This window comes from Mauremys reevesii, linkage group 9, assembly GCF_016161935.1.
Source record: "Mauremys reevesii isolate NIE-2019 linkage group 9, ASM1616193v1, whole genome shotgun sequence".
Classification (NCBI taxonomy): domain Eukaryota; kingdom Metazoa; phylum Chordata; order Testudines; family Geoemydidae; genus Mauremys; species Mauremys reevesii.
This window is the reverse complement of record NC_052631.1, coordinates 4,117,053-4,135,027: the sequence shown is the minus strand read 5'-3', so window position 1 is coordinate 4,135,027 and position 17,975 is coordinate 4,117,053. Positions and strand designations below refer to the sequence as shown.

General features: G+C 43.3%; 1 protein-coding gene across 15 annotated transcripts in view; it reads left to right on the top strand.

The window, feature by feature from the left end:
- The window catches only part of LOC120371563 (LIM domain containing preferred translocation partner in lipoma), a 493,573-nt gene that overhangs the window by 332,368 nt on the left and 143,230 nt on the right, over nt 1-17,975 (top strand). The window lies entirely within an intron of this gene.

The following is a 17,975-nucleotide window of genomic DNA, read 5'->3' as shown; positions in this document are numbered from 1 at the left end:
GCAGCGGAGTTATACATAGCAAAGAACGTAAGAACAGCCACACTGGGTCAGACCAATGGTCCATCCAGCCCAGGATCCTGCCTTCCCACAGTGGCCGGAGCCAGATGCTTCTGAGGGAATGACCAGAACAAGGCAATTAGCAAGTGATCCATCTCCTGTTATCCAGTCCCAGCTTCTGGCCATTGGAGATTCAGGGACACCCAGAGCATCACTAACCATCCTGGCTAATAGCCATTGATGGACCTGTCTTCCATGAACTTATCTCATCTCATTCTTTTTTGAACCCAGTTATATTTTTGGCCTTCGCAACATCCCCTGGCAAGGAGTTCCACAGGTTGACTGTGTGCTGAAATACCACCTTATGTTAGTTTTAAACTTGCTACTATTAATTTCATTGGGCGATCTCTGGTTCTTGTGTTATGTGAAGCGTGCGAAAGGCATCAGGTTGTGACTGGCCGTCTGGAAACCTGACTGTTGTAACCATGCCAGAGACCCTCTGCATGACCACAGCGCCCCAAGTCATTTAGTCTCTCGCTTCCTCACTTTCCCCAGTGTGTCCAGTGGGGGTAATGGCACTGACCCACCTTTGTAAAGAGCTGTGAGAGCTAAGGACCAAGAGTTGGTACTGATTGGCAGCGGGCAGATGTTTCTCTGAAGTTCCCTGTGAGCTGCTCAGCACATGTGGAGCATCTCTCTCTCATTCTTTCTCTCTCTCTCTCTCTCTCATCCGATGTTTGTGAAATGACTAAGGAACGCTGATGGCATTAGTCGCTGGCCTGCATTAATTATTTCCGCAGGTTCTATTTACTTACTTGTTCCCTATGGGAATGCTGTGCATACAAATCACAGCGGCACTTAATTTCATTGCAGCAAGCGGCTGGGAGGAGGGCCGGGGGGCTTGTGTATGCCTCAGCCCTGCCAGGTTTTTCCTTCTGTTTCATTTGTGCTGAGGTTTTTATTATCATTAAGCCGATTGTATCCATGGCACAAAAGGCTGAGTTACCTCGGTAACCACACTAGCTGGCATGGTAATCCATTTATAGTATCACTGCTCAGGTCTGATTAAATTGGCATGCTGATGACGTAAATGCTTGGCTGGGCGATGCTGAGGAGGCTGCTCCTAATAGGGACTCTCACCCTTACATTTATTCTCGCTTATTGAGTGAGACCCCTGCAGGAAATGTACAGAAATAAGGCGACAGGCAATTGACTCTTGCTTTCAGAACAACTTGTGCTGCTCGCAGCAGACAGCGATTTATATGAATGCAGACGGCAGCCTGCACATGTTGTGCTGTTTCTTCCTCGTTGCAGAATTCACCACGCAGCTCTGCTGAATTAGAACTTGAGTCTTGAGCCTTGCTTGCCATCTGCCACTGTGATACAGGGAGCAGCTCCTCTGTCTGATGGGTTTATTTCCAGACACCACTTAAAAAGGACGAAGGGGGGTGGGGGGAATGTAGGCTCTTTTTTCTTGTAAGTTTCCTGCAAGCACAGACCTTTTTACTTGTTTGAAATAAGCCATTGTGTTTATATCTGAATCTTTATTTCTGAACATATTTCTCAGTGATAGTGTTTCAAACAATGCAGTTCAAATCCCTCCAGCAGCATCTGTCCAGGCTCTGGAGGAAAAATGCTGGCAGCCCTATGATCTTGTCTTTGTGCTTGTGATGTGGTCGAGTGGTTAGAGCAGGGGGACTGGGAGTCACCGGGGCTCCTGGGTTCTGTTCCAAATTTACTCTTGCCCCATGAACAAGCCAGTTCACCTCCCAGTGCCTCAGTTTCTCCATTTGTAAAACGAGGATAAAAATTCTTCGCACTTGACAAAGGTGTTCAAGGCTGAAAGGTATTATAGTTGCTAAAGTGTTTTGAGAGCCTTGGATAAACCTCTATCATTGGAGATTTTTAAGAACAGGTTAGACAAACACCTGTCAAGGCAGGTCTAGATCAGTGGTTCTCCACCTGGGGTACATGTACCCCCTACGGTACGCAGAGCTCTTCCAGGGGGTACATCAACTCATCTAGAGATTTGCCTAGTTTTACAACAGGCTACATAAAAAGCACCAATAAAGTCAGTACAAACTAAAATTTCGTACAGACAGTGATCTGTTTGTACTGCTCTGTCTACTATACACTGAAATGTAAGTACAGTATTTACAATTCAGTTGCTTTATTTTATAATTATATGGTAAAATGAGAAAGTCAGCAATTTTTCAGTAACAGTGAGTGCTGGGACACTTGTATTTTTGTGTCTAATTTTGTAAGCAATTTTGTAAGTTTTTACGTGAGGTGAAACTTGGGGATAAGCAAGACAAATCAGAGTCCTGAAAGGGGTACAGTGGTCTGGAAAGGACGAGCCACTGGTCTAGATAATACTTGGCCCTGCCTCAGTGCAGGGGACTGAACCTCTCGAGGTCCCTTCCAGACCTATATTCTGTGATCGCTCTGCAGGCTGTGTTGCCTTCAAACAATTAGGATTTTAATTGTTAGCTTGGAATTATCCAGGTGTCTGAGCAGGAATGTAAGACTTTTGCAAAGGAAATCTGTGAATATTTTGGGTGGTGGAATAATTGTAGCAGAAAAGGACCTAGGGGTTACGGTGGACGAAAAGCTGAATATGAGTCAACAGTGTGCCCTTGTTGCCAAGAAGGCTAATGGCATTTTGGGTTGTATAAGTAGGGGCATTTCCAGCAGATCGAGGGACGTGATCATTCCCCTCTATTCAGCACTGGTGAGGCCTCATTTGGAGTACTGTGTCCAGTTTTGGGCCCCACACTACAAGAAGGATGTGGATAAATTGGAGAGAGTCCAGCGGAGGGCAACAAAAATGATTAGGGGGCTGGAGCACATGACTTATGAGGAGAGGCTGAGGGAACTGGGATTGTTTAGCCTGCAGAAGAGAAGAATGAGGGGGGATTTGATAGCTGCTTTCAACTACCTGAAAGGGGGTTCCAAAGAGGATGGATCTAGACTATTCTCAGTGGTAGAAGATGACAGAACAAGGAGTAATGGTCTCAAGTTGCAGAGGGGGAGGTTTAGGTTGGACATTAGGAAAAACTTTTTCACTAGTAGCGGGGTGAAGAACTGGAATGGGTTACCTAGGGAGGTGGTAGAATCTCCTTCCTTAGAGGTTTTTAAGGTCAGGCTTGACAAAGCCCTGGCTGGGATGATTTAGTTGGGTTTGGTCCTGCTTTGAGCAGGGGGTGGGACTAGATGACCTCCTGAGGTCCCTTCCAACCCTGAGATTCTATGATTCTATGATAATAGTTAGGTACTTGCCACGTAGGGTTGTGGCTGGCCAAAGCAGATGTGGTGATGGTGAATTTGGCCCTAGAAATCTGTAAGTCACCAGAGGAACAGCACGGCTTCAAGATGTGGACAGAAGTGGACTCCAGGTCTGCTACTGTTAATTCCTGTGCAGTTCTAAGGGATTTTTGCCAGGGGAAATAGAGGTTAGGTGGGGCCATTTGGATTCAGAGCATCATGCCATTGGATCTCTCTCTCATCAACATGCTAGAGGTGCTGCTGTTCAAGTCTCTAAACATTCTGCTGTCCTAAGCAATTGACGCCTTCTGCCGGCACGGAACGTGAAATCACTGATGTCCTCTAGGGTTAATCCTATTGTCTGTGGCAGTGGTTGCACAATCAGTGAGAATCCGTGTGTGTGTTGGTACAAGGTGTCTTTTACCTTTACCACTACCCTTTACTGGCTCTCCCTTACCTTCCAAAGTTTCCAGGCACTTGGTTGTAAAAAATTCGGGACTCTGAATATGACAGAGGAAATATCTGGTCCATCTAGTCTGGGGATTCTTATCCTTAGAGGTGGAGAGCAATAGCCCCAGTTCATTTGCTCAGCATTCCCTTTGCTGTCTGGTCATATGTCAGGCAGCATGGGGAGCACTCCTGGGATCAGTGCTCTCCCTGAGACATGAGGCTCAGGAGAGAAGCACATAGTGCCTAAGTGTGGTGGCTTCAGAACCACGGTGTGATGATGGTTGTGACCTGCCGTTAGATTACCTGAAATTCATGAACAAAGCATCTTGTTCCCCAGCATTTTTTCCCCAAAGACTAGCCAGAAAATTCTACGCTCTCAGCAATGGAATAAAGGAAGAGATTATTTTTCTTGCTTTTGCTGGATTTTACCTGTGGCTGTATTCTAAACTTTCTTTCTCCAATATCCCCTGCATAGATAACCTGGGATGATGGCGTGCAAGCTGACAGTGTTCGTATATATTGTACAGTACATTAATCTTAACAGCGGAAAGATTAAAGACCTAATCGTGTTAGTGCCTTGGAAAAAGCCTTTACCCCAGGGCGATGCTTTAAATTTCAACTTTAATGGCTAATGCCTTTAATTTATGGTTTCCAGCGCGAAAAGGTTTAAATGATCAGCAGCAGAACTCCCTGACAGCACAGGAAGGGGCCAGGTCCCTCCTTGGGGTAACTCCACCGGTGTAGAGATCCACTAGTGCCAGGGACTCCAGGGGGGTTCACCCAGCTGTTAATCGATGGGGCAGTTTGTCAAGGAGGCATTTGGGGTAGGCCTTTGGCAGAGGTACCGTATTTTCTGGCGTATAAGACGACTTTCTATACTAAAAAACAACCCCCAAAAATCGGGGGTCGTCTTATACGCCGGGTATAAACAGCGGGCAGCCCAGAGCCCTCTGACTCCCGGCCGCGGCTGGGATTTAAACGGCTCTGGGCTCCCCGCCGCAGCGGGCAGCCCAGAGCCCTCTGACTTCCCGCCGCGGCTGGGATTTAAAAGGCTCTGGGTTCCCCGCCGCAGCGGGCAGCCCAGAGCCCTCTGATTCCCAGCCGCGGCTGGGATTTAAAAGGCTCTGGGCTCCCCCCCTCGGAAGGGGGGGGTCGTCTTATACGGCGAGTATAGGCCAAAACCTATGTTTTAACTGTAAAATTAGGGGATCGTCTTATACGCCCAGTCGCCTTATACGCCGAAAAATACGGTAGCTGCATTGGCCGCATTCAGGAGCAGGAGAAGTTCCAGGTGACCCCGTCCCCTCTGCGGATGGTAGAAGGTATTATTGGGAGTGGAACTCAAGTTAAGATTGTGCCCCCATAAAGTTGGGTGGAAAAGTAGCTCTTTCTCCTCATGGCTTCACAGTAAAAACAACAAGGAGTCCGGTGGCACCTTAAAGACTAACAGATTTATTTGGGCATAAGTTTTTGTGGGTAAAAAATCTCACTTCTTCAGATGCTTCACAGTGTGTCTCTTTGGTAGGTAAACTAATATTGCCCTCTTAACTAGGGTCCCATCCACCCTCGATGCTGGGACTGTGGTAGGATTGCATAGGAGTTACCCAGATACTCTCCCTATCTCCTGTCAGCGTTTCCGAGACACCTGTCACCCAGCATCAACGTGAGTTCCCATGTAGGCAACAGAAGAGCCATCCAGTGTATGAGCCTCGCGCAGTATTTTCACAGCTTCATCCCAGCTAAGAATTTCCTTTAGATTCGAAGGGTCTGCCCCCGGAGTCTCCAGAGAAGGAAAGCAGAGACCTTGCTGACTCCGTTTTCTAAAGCAGCCTTTAATCTGTGAGCTGTTTACATGGCTAGCTCAGACGACACCCATACTGCACTAGGGAAAGTCCCACTAAAATTCCCCTCCTCTCACCATCACGCTGTGATTTGTTTGTGTGGTTGTTTTAGAACTCCTGGAAATTTTCATTTCAGGCAAGCAAAATTTCAACTCATTTGTCTACCAAATTAGAGCAAGGCAGGAGATAAATGGAGATAAAATTCCTCTTTGTTGAAACAGACATGCTCATTGGAGAAAGGCAGGGAGGGAAGGAGGGCTCTCCAATGTTTGTATGCATTTTAATTTTGACGCCTGACCCAACTCTTCTTTAAAGTCTTTGGGATATTTGTAATTGATTTCAATGGGAGCAAGATTGATAGACAGAGTTTGGTTTTGCATCAAGGGTTTTTTTTGTTTTTTTTTCCAGGGGAGTGGGAGGTGGGTGCTAAGTTTAACATTTTTTCTTCAGTAGGAAAGTTCACTCCTTATTCTCTCTCTTTTCTCTGGTGCTGAGTCATTGAAGTGAGAGAACTTGGAGGTGTCTTAGCAGCAGAGAGAGTAAGATTGTCATTTACAGACAGTTATGCTTTCCAGAAAACTTTTTTTTTCTTTTTGTGGGTTGCAAAAGTGATTAATCTGCTGCTGAATCTGACTAAGGAGATTTTCTGTTTAAGAATTTTTTTTTTAAAGAAAGAAAATCTGTTTCCACTTCTGGGAAACAATGCAGTAGGGATTTTTTTTTTTTAATTGCCACAAAAGACAACAGAATGTGTCCTTTTCTAATAATACCCCTCCTCTGTTTCTTCATTCTTCCAGTCTCTTTCCTTGCCTCACGGAAAAGTCCAAGAAAAGTTGATAGGGATAAAACCAATAGAAATGTAAGAGAGTTCAGTATTGCCAACCCCAGCTGCTCAAAAATTCACATGAGGCCATGCAAAATCATGAGATTAAAAAAAATATAATGATTTAAAGCCAAAGAAATATACTGAATTTGGGGTTCATTTTTTATTTTCCTTCTGACTTTTGACTATTTAGGGCAGTGGCTCTCAATCTTTCCAGATGACTGTACCCCTTTCAGGAGTCTGATTTGTCTTGTGTGCCCCAAAGTTTCACCTCACTTAAAAACCGCTTGCTTACAAAATCAGACCTAAAAATACAAAAGGGTCCCAGCCACACTGCTACTAAAAATGGCTGACTTCCTCATTTTTGCCATATACTAATAAAATAAATCGATTGGAATATAAATATTGTATTTACATTTCAGTGTATAGTGCATATAGAGCAGTATAAACAAGTCACTGTATGAAATTTTAGTTTTTACTGACTTCACTAGTGCTTTTTATGTAGCCTGTTGTAAAACTAGGCAAATATCTGGATGAGTTGATGTACCCCCTTGTTGACCATTGCGTATACCCGGGGGTATACGTACCCCTGGTTGAGAAGCACTGATTTAGGGGTCACTTTGGGCACACTGTCAAGCTTTACTCATCAACCTTTAGAAAGAAAGAAAGGAAGGAAAGAAGAGTCTCACGTAATCCTGTGACTCCAGGATCTGGGGCTTTAAGAAAAACACCAAATATTATTAGGCTTGCAACTAGAACTGGTAACATTGACTGGGTTTTATGGAAATTACTCTAAAATCTATAGGTCCATATCCTCAGCCGGTGTAAATTAGTGTCGCTTTTTTTACTTGAACGGACCTGCAGCAGTTTACACGAGCTGAGGATCTCGCTCATAGAATGAATACAGAATAATTCCTTTCTGGGTTTTTTTCCACCATCCTATAGAATTGCTAAGCAGGCCTATAACTCTGTAGGATGGTGCAGAAAGCCTGTTGAAACTCCAGAAAATCCCTGTTTTCTATTAAATTCAGTAAGACTTTTCTGGAAGGCTTTGGGGTTGATCTCACCCCTGTGCAGAGAGCCCACGCAAGATTATGGAGGGCTTGAGCCCTGCTTTAATCTTGTGTTAATGGCTTCATTGGCGCACAGGGCCTCGTGCCGTTCCTCTGCACTGGGACGAACATCGCTGCTTGCTATGGACGGCTCGCACAAGGAAGAAGCACCAGGGAGATCCTATGAGGATGGGACTGCCAAGGTGAGGCGGCTGAGCAGTGTAGGGGGTCTCTGCCCGTTCTTGGGACCCCCGGCGGCCAGAACTGAGTGGAAGGGCCTGCGTACTCTGTGGATGAGTGGATCAAGTCGCCTCCTGGGTGGTATAAATAAATAAATAGAGCTATACCAATCTCCTAGAACTGGAAGGGACCCTGAAGGGTCATCGAGTCCAGCCCCCTGCCTTCACTAGCAGGACCAAGTACTGATTTTGCCCCAGATCCCTAAGTGGCCCCCTCAAGGATTGAACTCACAAGCTTGGGTTTAGCAGGCCAATGCTCAAACCACCGAGCTATCCCCCCCGTGAAAACATGTGCAGTGACTGTTCCAGCCCACGGGCAGGAGGAAACGTAAACGGGTAGCCCCTCACCCTGGCCCTAGGGAGGATAGGGTAAATTTCACCTGTACACGCCACCTGGCAGAAATTCCAACCTGCCCCTCAAAGTCTCCTGGGCTGCCTCTTTCACTAGTCTCTTTTCATTTTAACCCTTTGATTGCTTTGGGTCTTATTTCTCCTGTCCCTGCTCCTGGGACAATATCCCTGATTTTTCTCCTCCCTCCTGTCCGTTGCCTTCTGTTGCCGACCTCTCCGCCCCGCCTCCACTATAGCGCAGCCCTGATCCTTTGGCCTTTGACAAAACCTGCTTTGTGCCATTTAAGTGGAATATTGATTTTTACATCACCTGCCCTGTGAGGTTTTAACAATTACATTTTTCTGTGATGTGGTTTCTCTCTAGCTTTTCGGCAAAGGTGAGCTTTGGGTGCGGGCAGCTTTCTTGGTCAGGGCAAGAGAAGCTGTGCTCTGCAGCTACCTCGTTTCTCTGGCAAACCACACTTACAGCTGTACTTGTAAATTCAACGGGTGTGGGGGGAATTAATCTACTTTAACCTTCATTTTTTACAATTCCACAGAGATGCCCATGACTCATTTAGAGAATTCAAAAAGTCCACAAGGATTAGAATTACCTTTCTGAAAGCTTATCGAATGGCATTGCTTTGTGTTTTAATGACTGGTCTCTCTGTGAATTTTTATGGGTTGTAAGTAGGAGAGATTCATTGACTTCTTAGGATGCCAGGAATTTTTGACCTGTGCATTATGATTTTTTTTTAAAGGAAACTTAAAATAATTTAATGAAGCAGGAAAAAACACGATGAAAATCAGTTGGAGCTAGAAATGGTTCCAAACCTAAATTCTCCTCTGCAACTCTCCTCCCCGCCCCCCAATTTCAGACCTGGTGTTTTGCTTCGGCCCAAGACAAACGTACATGAAAGCTGCAACGCTTGGCTCTGGTTTTCAGAGTTTTTGGGTGCCCACAAATGGGTCTTTGGATGGGGCCTGTCTCTTGTTTTGAACATTGTGGGAGCCACGCTGCTCAGGTAGCTAGAATCTCTACTCTGTTAAGTCCCAAAGCTTCTCCCCCCGGGCTAGAAAGTCATTGTTTCAAATTGTTAAGTTTAAAATGTCAAAATCAGTTAAGCTATAAATCCCAATAGCCATCAGTATGTATTTATTCAGCTACCACATGAATGCATAATTTAGATGTCATTGTCAATAAATAAATACAAAATTAATAGAAACAACATACATTGAGGTAAAAGAAATAGAGGGTGAGGAGAATTTCTGTCTTAAATTGGACGGCATGTTTTTAATCCCATGTGCAAAAGTGTTTGGTGTAATTGTATATGGGTCCCTATAAACGGTTGACCTAGAGAGATTCATTGTTAGATACCATTGCTATTATGCATTCGATTCACTTCTCAGGGGTGCTGCAGTCTGATGCCAGTGCAGCCTATATTTAGCATAGATTATAAATTCCATTTGCTTTGGTTTAGGTTACAGCAATATGAAAAGAAGAGATCATTTTTCCTGTTCACTTTTCAGCAGAGCATGATAATTATTACCTAGAGGAGGTGTTATCTCTGAGGTTCATTACAGTTTGCATAGAAACCTGCAATACATTTCGGGGAGGGCGAGGGGGGTGATTTTTAAATGTATTAACCATCCAAATGTGTAGGGAACAATGAGCCAGGTTCTGATCGGTTACACCTACGTAAAACCAAAGTAAATTGAAGTCAATGGATTTACTTTACATTGACACTGGTGTAGTTGAGCTCATAATCTGGCCTGTTGTGTCTTTTTAAATGTAACCCAGGTATTGTAGGTATTACAGAATATTCTACCCCTTAGCTAAATTCCACCCTGATACGTTTAGCTCAATCAGTAGTCGTGAAGCAAATGTCTCGAGATCTGATTTTGATTTAAGAACTGTATAAGTGAAGACAATTATAAATCATTACTGAATAGAGCTCATCAGGTCATCATTGCTGAAGTTTAATTGACTTCTTTTAAAAAAAAACCTGCTGAGCTGGGAGAAGTGCAGTGTATAAAGAAACCTGGTGTTAAACTAAGGCATGGTATTAAGTTGTCTGGAGAAAAGTTGATTTTCAGTAGTCACCTCATTCAGCAATATGCAGCCATTTGAAAAACATTGCTCTTGCATTCTGGAGACGAATGGGAAGGAGCTGTTGGGTTTTTTATATTAGAATTACAATCGCCTGTGAGTGGCTTTTGTTTCCCTGGGTAGATTTAGGTAGATTAATTGATAATGCAATTTCCAAGTGAGCCAAGCCTAGTGAGGCAATGAATCCATTATTACTTTACATAGACGTTTTAGGTTGATATGACGTCTGGAAAACAAAAGTACCAGACCAGATGCTACATTTCTATCAAAGTAATGTGTCTTTAAGTAAATACCTTATTAGCAACAAATTGAATAATAGATCCCATTTCTATGAAATTGTTAGGAAATGACCCTAATTCCCATTTCATTTAATAAAGAAACAGTGTTCTCTGTAAGTATCTAGATAGCTTTTTACTTGAGTATCATTGTTTGAGAGATGATATTCTGTGCTGTAACAAAATTATGCTTCTCTTTCATTTCCCAGATTTGTTTTAATACTATTCTGGATTTTAAATTGAACATGCTATGGTGGGTCAACTTGCCCCATCAGTTCCAGAATGTAGTATATGTGTGGGGGGTGGTGGTATGTATATAAAGTCTGTCTGTCTGTCTGTAAAAACATATGCATATAACTGAAAATGTGGTATGGAAATTATATATATATGGGGATGAAACTAATATATATATAATATGGTTTTGTCCCCACATGTATAAGTTCCACACCGCATGTTCAATTATATGTATGTTATATGTTGTTTGCTCTCTCTCTTTCTCTCTCTCTCTCTCTCAAACCAGATATATTTATGAGTTTCTTGGAAGCTGAAATGATTGTGGACATTAAAATTCTGTAACCGGCCATGATAACATAGACAGCTGTTAAGTAAAAGAACACCCTTTACACGGGCAATGGGCTAGAGTCAAATGGAACCATCTGACAAACTACTCTAATCTGGTTTGCTGGCTGGAAATCATCAGTCAACAGAAAAGGTGGGTGTTCATGCTGGGTAAAAAAGAAAAAAAAGCGACTTCAGACGTCTCCTTGTCATTGTATTTTTAGGTTGCTATTTTTTCCAAAGGTTCCATCGTTTCTCTCTCGTCCTAACCATTCATGCTAGTAATTCAAATCATTTTGTAACGCGCTCTCAGTATTGGCAGATGAGCGGTTCACTGACATGATTGAACTTTAAGAAAGCAGATGTTACATGAGCACAGACTAGTCCACTGCTGCTTTTACTCTTCTGCACTCCTGTTTGCGTAGAGTGCAAAAAATACGGAGAAGAGGAACAAAAGCAGATGGTTGCGCAGGAAGTGACGAGACATCATCGTCATTCCGATTTTTTGCGGAAAGACTTTTTTTTAAAAGTTGGGTTAACTGACTCTTTGAGTTTGAAAATATGAATAAATTTAAAATTAAGTGCAAGCGATATTACAAATAAATGGAATCCTGAACAAGAAATATGAAATTAAGTAATAAAACCCCAAAGCAAGTGCTATATGAGTATATATGTATTTCATTATTTTCATGTGGGTAAATACACATCATTTTAATGCCATATAAAGTTGAAAAAGGGTGAAACCAACAATGTTCTATAGAAATTGCTCTTTACAAAAATACCTACAGAATTTAGTGGAAAATTATTTCATTTTTGTAATTTTTTTAGCTGGGGGAAGGGTTGAGAAGAGATGGGAGGATGACTCTTCTATAGAATGTAATATAGAATTCCTTGCCTGCTATAGATTTTTGTGGGATGGCTTAAAACCCTTAAAGAAATGCTATCATTTTCTATTAAGTTCTACAGTACTGTTCTAGAAGGGGTGTGTGGGTTTGGGTGTCTATTTTATATGTATACATACTCTCACTTTCTTAGTATACGCTCATTTTCTGTAGCTCATATGGTCATTACAGATAGTCATAGAGAGAGCTGCATTCTCTGTACATTCCTTTTCACCCTCATCATAACTATGAACTACAGTATCTTGAATCCTATTTCCATTCAACTATAAATATCATATTGTAGCAATAAGAGGAAAACTTCATAAGTCTGAGGATGGCTTAATAATGATACTTTAAGTGTATAAGCTTTGATATGCTTAGCAATAGCATCAGTCATAAAATACTTCACTTATCAGTACTTTGCTAATATATGGGGGTGGGGAGTTTCACCTGTGGTTGGCAAAGCAATTACTTGCCTGTGCCAAGCAAAGTACGACATTCGTTGCTGAACATCGTGCTGCTGTGAGCTTCCTGGCATTGCTAAACTGGCATCCTGCAAAAACCATGTTCCTGAGCTCGTTTCTCCATTCCTCTGCATGTACTGACTTGTTGTTCACGTGGCATCACTTCATCCCGTTTGTGGTCATCTGTTCCTGGGTTGTATTCAACAGTTCTGCCTTCAGAGCTGACGGCAGGACTCTGGCATGCCAGCTCATGATGTTTACTGTTGAGCCCATAAGCCACAAATTTCAGCAAATGTAGAAAGCCATTGCCGCACAGTTCTGGAGTCCAAAATGGCTCTGTTTTCTCTTTGCAGTCATAAGGGATGGAAGTTATTGGAATATCACGAGATGAGTTGATAAAAGGTTTAGTTGTTTATGTTTATGGTCAACAACCTTTGTTGCATTTTGGCCAAGATCTATCAAGGTATTTGTTTTTATGTGGCAATGTCATGCATTCCTGTAGATAATTTATGGTAGGTGGCTCAGCTAGCTGAACCAAACTGGTGGATTTGCGAGAAAGTCCATTTTAATCATAACGAGATTTCTCAATGAATTAAACGAAAGCGATATCCTTTTGTTGTCTATCAAAGTTAAAAGTATTTAGGCCAACTGTTTGTGTTGCTTTTATGTAAAAGGTGATAGCACCTTGATCCCCCTATGCTGTTCAGTGGCTAAAATATTGCTTTGGTTTCTATAATGGAATCGGGAACCTTCCTGGGCAAAGTTTGAGATCTGACGATTCAGATATGGATGGTAATTTTAACATCAGTAATTCCATGGTCATTAGGTCAGGTTACTTATCCAAATTAATATATCCTCCCTTTGGAAGCCATGCCATCTCTCACATAATCTTCCTCATTCATGTCAGGTCACCCCAAAAGCTCAAAGCAGTAATAGTCTTGTGGCAATGTTTTCTTGGAACCCGCAATTCCATCACAGGGAAGAACAAATGAAAAGTAAATCTGGACCCAAAGAACATAAGCTCAATTCATCCCTGGCATAATGCTACTGGCCATACCAGATGTATGCTGGGAACGAATTGGGTCGGTTGATGAAGTTACAGTGGTAGCCTGACAGGCTTCTACGCTTCTTAGATGTTCCTGAGCTCTCCAGAATGAATGCGGTGCTGTAAATGGAAGACTGTGATCTGCCCACATCATTTGGTCCATGTGTTGAGCTTAGAATTAAGATTTTTGTCTGTTTTTGCTTTGCACTTGTAACTTGCTGAAAGTTGTCCTCCAAGATAGAGTGCTGGAGGCCTGGTTGTTGTCATCCTCCTTCCTCCACCACTTCCTTCCTTATGTTTCAAGCTAGTGTCATGTCCGAGTCCACAAGAAATCGTTAAAGGAAACAGTAATGACCATGCTGATCACTCCCCTCCTCCCCGTCCAACCCACCTGAATTCTGTAGCAGGTGCAGAGGGGGACAGTGGGGCAGAAAGAAATAAAATTGAGAATTATCTAGTGCTCTTCTGGTTGCTTCATGGCATATGCAAAACCTGGGCCCCTTCTTTTCAATCCAGCCTGAGACAAAGACTATTAGACTTCTCCATGATTGTCTTTCAGTGAAATGTCTGGGAGGACTCCTCAAATATCTGGCTGCTGCCTGGGTAGCTAGCTATTAAAGCTGTATCCACACAAATACAGCTGTACCATATGGGTGCAGCTGCTGATTTGTGTACAGTGCATGCCATAAAAACATTTGCATTTCTTGGGAATGAAATACAAATTTGCAGTGGGATCTTGATAGAGAATAAGTCAATCTACTGGATTAACACGTTTTATTAGACTGTAAATTCTTTGGGCTGGATTTTTAAATGTATTTAGGTGCTAAGGATGAAGATAGGACTTTTTAAAGTGAGACATCAAAGTAGTCTAAATTTAAGCATGCATAAATAACTTGTATGACAGTCAATATTCACGTAGACCTTTAGGCTTTGGAAATGCATCCCGGTAGCCCTAAGAAGTGCAAATAGGCAACTTTGAAAATCAGGCTCCTCGGGACATCCTGAACCCTTTGTACAACCAACATTGTATCATCTTGATTATCTGCTATACTGGAAACTCTTAATGTATATGCAGAAATGTATACACTTCCACTTCATTTAAAGAGACAGGAGTGTAGTTGCTGGTTTAAAATCATTTCCTTATCCTAAACCAAGATATTGTCTACTTAAGTATTTTCCCCCTTGTGCACTGAATGCAAGCTTCACTTGATTTTGTGACTGTTAGTTCACCTTTCTGCTGCCAGACTAACTCACTCATAAAAGAGGCAGTACATTTAGGTTACTTCCATCTGTGATTAACAAGGCTCTTGTGTTTTTTCCCATTTAAAAAAACCCTCTGATTTTGTTTTATTTTTGACAGTAGCAGTGGTTCTGAATATAATTCCTTCCTGCTTTTGTTTCTCTCTTCAACTCTGTTTGTTAGCATCTGGGGTTTCTGGTTTACTCTGTCTTTGCAATATTAATTTGCAGGAAGGAGGTGATGGTAACAGACGTGACTGAAATTTGCATTTGCAAAGTGCACTAGGTGCTTTCCCCTAGTACGCAAACAGCAGAATAGCCCGCATTAGTTTGGAAACAACCTTAGAGAATACCACAGGTATGTTTTGGTGGGATTGGTCACTCGCAAATGTGATGCTTTTGAAGCAGGCCATGCAGGTGTTGCTGGAAAGAGGGATACATAAATAAGCTTCCAAGAGTCCTCTTCCCCCACTCCCCCCACTCATTCCTTCCTGTGTATTTCTGGGCTGCTGCTTATGGTATGTGCAGAACTGTCCCCTTCATTATACTAATCCTTCATCTATCTGACACACCCACATATACATAGACAAATCCATCTACCCATCTCACCTGCCTGCCATTGGCTGTCTAGATCACACACAGCCCCTTGGTATCTGAGCACCTTTCTCTCCTCCTCCAAATCCCTTCTTCTGTGCTGCCTTTAAATATGAACCACCTGAGAGAGAATCCTGCACCATCGCCAGTTCTTATTGGCTTAGCACCTTGGTGTTACCTTACCCTGGAGAACCCCCATTTCAGAACGAGGGCTGAGACACCGGTGAATAGTCGTGTGTGTAACCAGAGATGCTGAAGGCCAGATAGTGGCCAGCCCTGTGTGGGGGTAGACGAAAGGGGTTAAGAAACCTTTTCTCCTTCTGCCCCTGCTCAGGGGACAGACACGGGACTTGTCTTTGTCCTCCCAGGGAGCTCTTGTGCTCTCAGAAGTGCTAGACTCCCCCAAACGCCATAGCCCTTCCCCCTTTCTCTACCACACCCTATGCACTGGTTTTGCCCTGCCCCCCCCAACACTGTCAGAGGAATTCAGGGTGAGTCATGCTGACTGCCTCTGGTGACTCCTCCTGGTGCAGATTTCCTCCATCCGAATGCAGACTGTGGTTTGGGTGACACAGTACAGCCCTCAGCTACTTGTCTACCAGGAAGAGCGGGGAATATAGCCCAGGCCCCCTTGCTCCTGGTCCCCTGCTCTAACCATGGTTAGACCACATTGCGAGAGGGAGATCTGCTCCTTGTGCTCTTTTCTTTGTTCATTTGGACTCCATTCTGTGCCCTTTTTGGACTATATCGCCCCGGTCAATAGGCCCAGGGGGCTGTCTGGGATGGAGAGTGCCTTCCCTGAACAACACCAAGTCTGCCTTGTTTCTGGCCTGCAAGGGGGGACCCCGGGGTCTGTAATCAACACACTAAATGTAGTTACAAAGAAAGAGAGAGAAAATCCCATATTGTGGGTTGGAAGGGTTAAAACTGTTGAATTCTCGTGCCGATTTAAACTCTACTTGTGTTTTTGCAGCGGTCCCTCGTTATCTTCTCTCAGAGCCTGTTTTTCAAACACAAAAGTGGTGCACAGGTTTGGTGAACAGGGCCTCTCTCCCCACCCACTAGCCCTCTCATAGCCCATTGTCATTAAAACATTATCCAGCTTCTCCCCACTCTGCCACGCGAAAAGCACATTTGTGGGGGTGCTGTACGGACGCTCTGCTGCGTTTCGGCCCTTTCATCCCATTACAACAAGTGGACAAGTATTCATTTACAAGAACAAAACACGCAGGGAAACTGGCAAGTTTCTAGCATGCTCCAGCATATTCACTGGGCAGTTTCTCATTAGGTGAGCAAATAAGCTCCTTTCCTCACCTGCCAGGCCCTGAGTCACTTCCTACCCGTAAAAGCAACAGAGAGTCTTGTGGCACCTTATAGACTAACAGACGTATTGCACTAACGCATGCGTCTGACCAAGTGGGTATTCACCTACGAAAGCTCATGCTCCAATACGTCTGTTAGTCTATAAGGTGCCACAGGACTCTTGGCCGCTTTTTACAGATCCAGACTAACACAGCCACCCCTCTGATACCCATAGCTTCTCTATGCTCACTCCGACATCTTTCTACCCCGCTCACTTTACTGTCCGTCCCAGGAATCCCATGGCTGTTTGGATGTTGTGTACGGGAGGCTGAATGGTATTTTACGTATGCAACTTACGAAGGGTCTATAAATTCTATAGTGCCCCTCTTTCCACAGGGTTCGGTAGCAACTCATACAAGATTGGTAATCTGTGGGATCAGATATTTGCCTAAAGTTGAATGCAGCCTTACTGTAGACCACCCTGGGGTCCATTCATTGCATCTGCCTCCACTAAGGCTGAAACTGACTCTTAGATTATAGAATTGATTTGGGGTGAAATTCATTCTCATGCAGAAAGCTCAACAGAAGCTTGGGAAACCATTTAAGACCAATTTAAAAGTGACAAGCAAAGGAAATTTTTAAAAATTGCATTTCTTCACTTTTCTGCTTCTTCCTCTCTATAATGAAAGCAGGGAAAATATATAAAATTTTCAAAAGAAAAAGAGGAAAACTAGGTGAATTTTAAGAACTTTCCCACCCTTTTTTTGGTTGTCTTGGATCATCAGCAAAGATGTCCTTTCATTAGGCAGTGGGGTTAAATAGGTCTTAACCAAAACAAACAAATGTTTTACACACATGAGACCTAAAATCCCCTCAGTCCATTGCTCAGTTCTTGTTTCACTAATTCTGCATTTGTCCACTGAGTCCCAGGGACAGGCCTGATCTCACAACACATCCATGGCAGAGCTGTGAACAGAACCAATGTCTCTTGAATCCCAGTCCTGTTCACACTGGATTCAGAGGACTTAAGCCTTCAGGACTGCTGGCCTCCCTCTGCACTTACACCTCACTGCAATCATTCCAGATTCACACCAGCATAACTGAGAGCAGAACCAGGCTTCATATGTGTATATTAGCATAGCTCTGGATTTTCCTTTGGCATTTGATCTGGGGTAATGTGTATTGCTTTGGGAACACTTCCTTGGGAGTTGCTTTTAATCCATCCCTTTGCACTGCCTTCTGTGTATTAAAAGGAGCTGCCTTATCAATGGGCAGGATCTCGTGAACACATTTCGGAGTCCTCTCCATTTCAGAGCTCTCTTATTTTACAGGAATCTTTACAGCTATTCACGTTGGCTCCCCTCATCTTATTCTCCAGCAATTGCTTTTGTTTAAGGCAGTTTTTTTGTAGAGTCAAAATCCCAGAGAAAAGTGGAAATATCCTGCTTGGCAGTTCTGTTCTGTTGTACGGGTTTTGCCCTGCTCTGCTATTACCATTTTATAATGTGTAG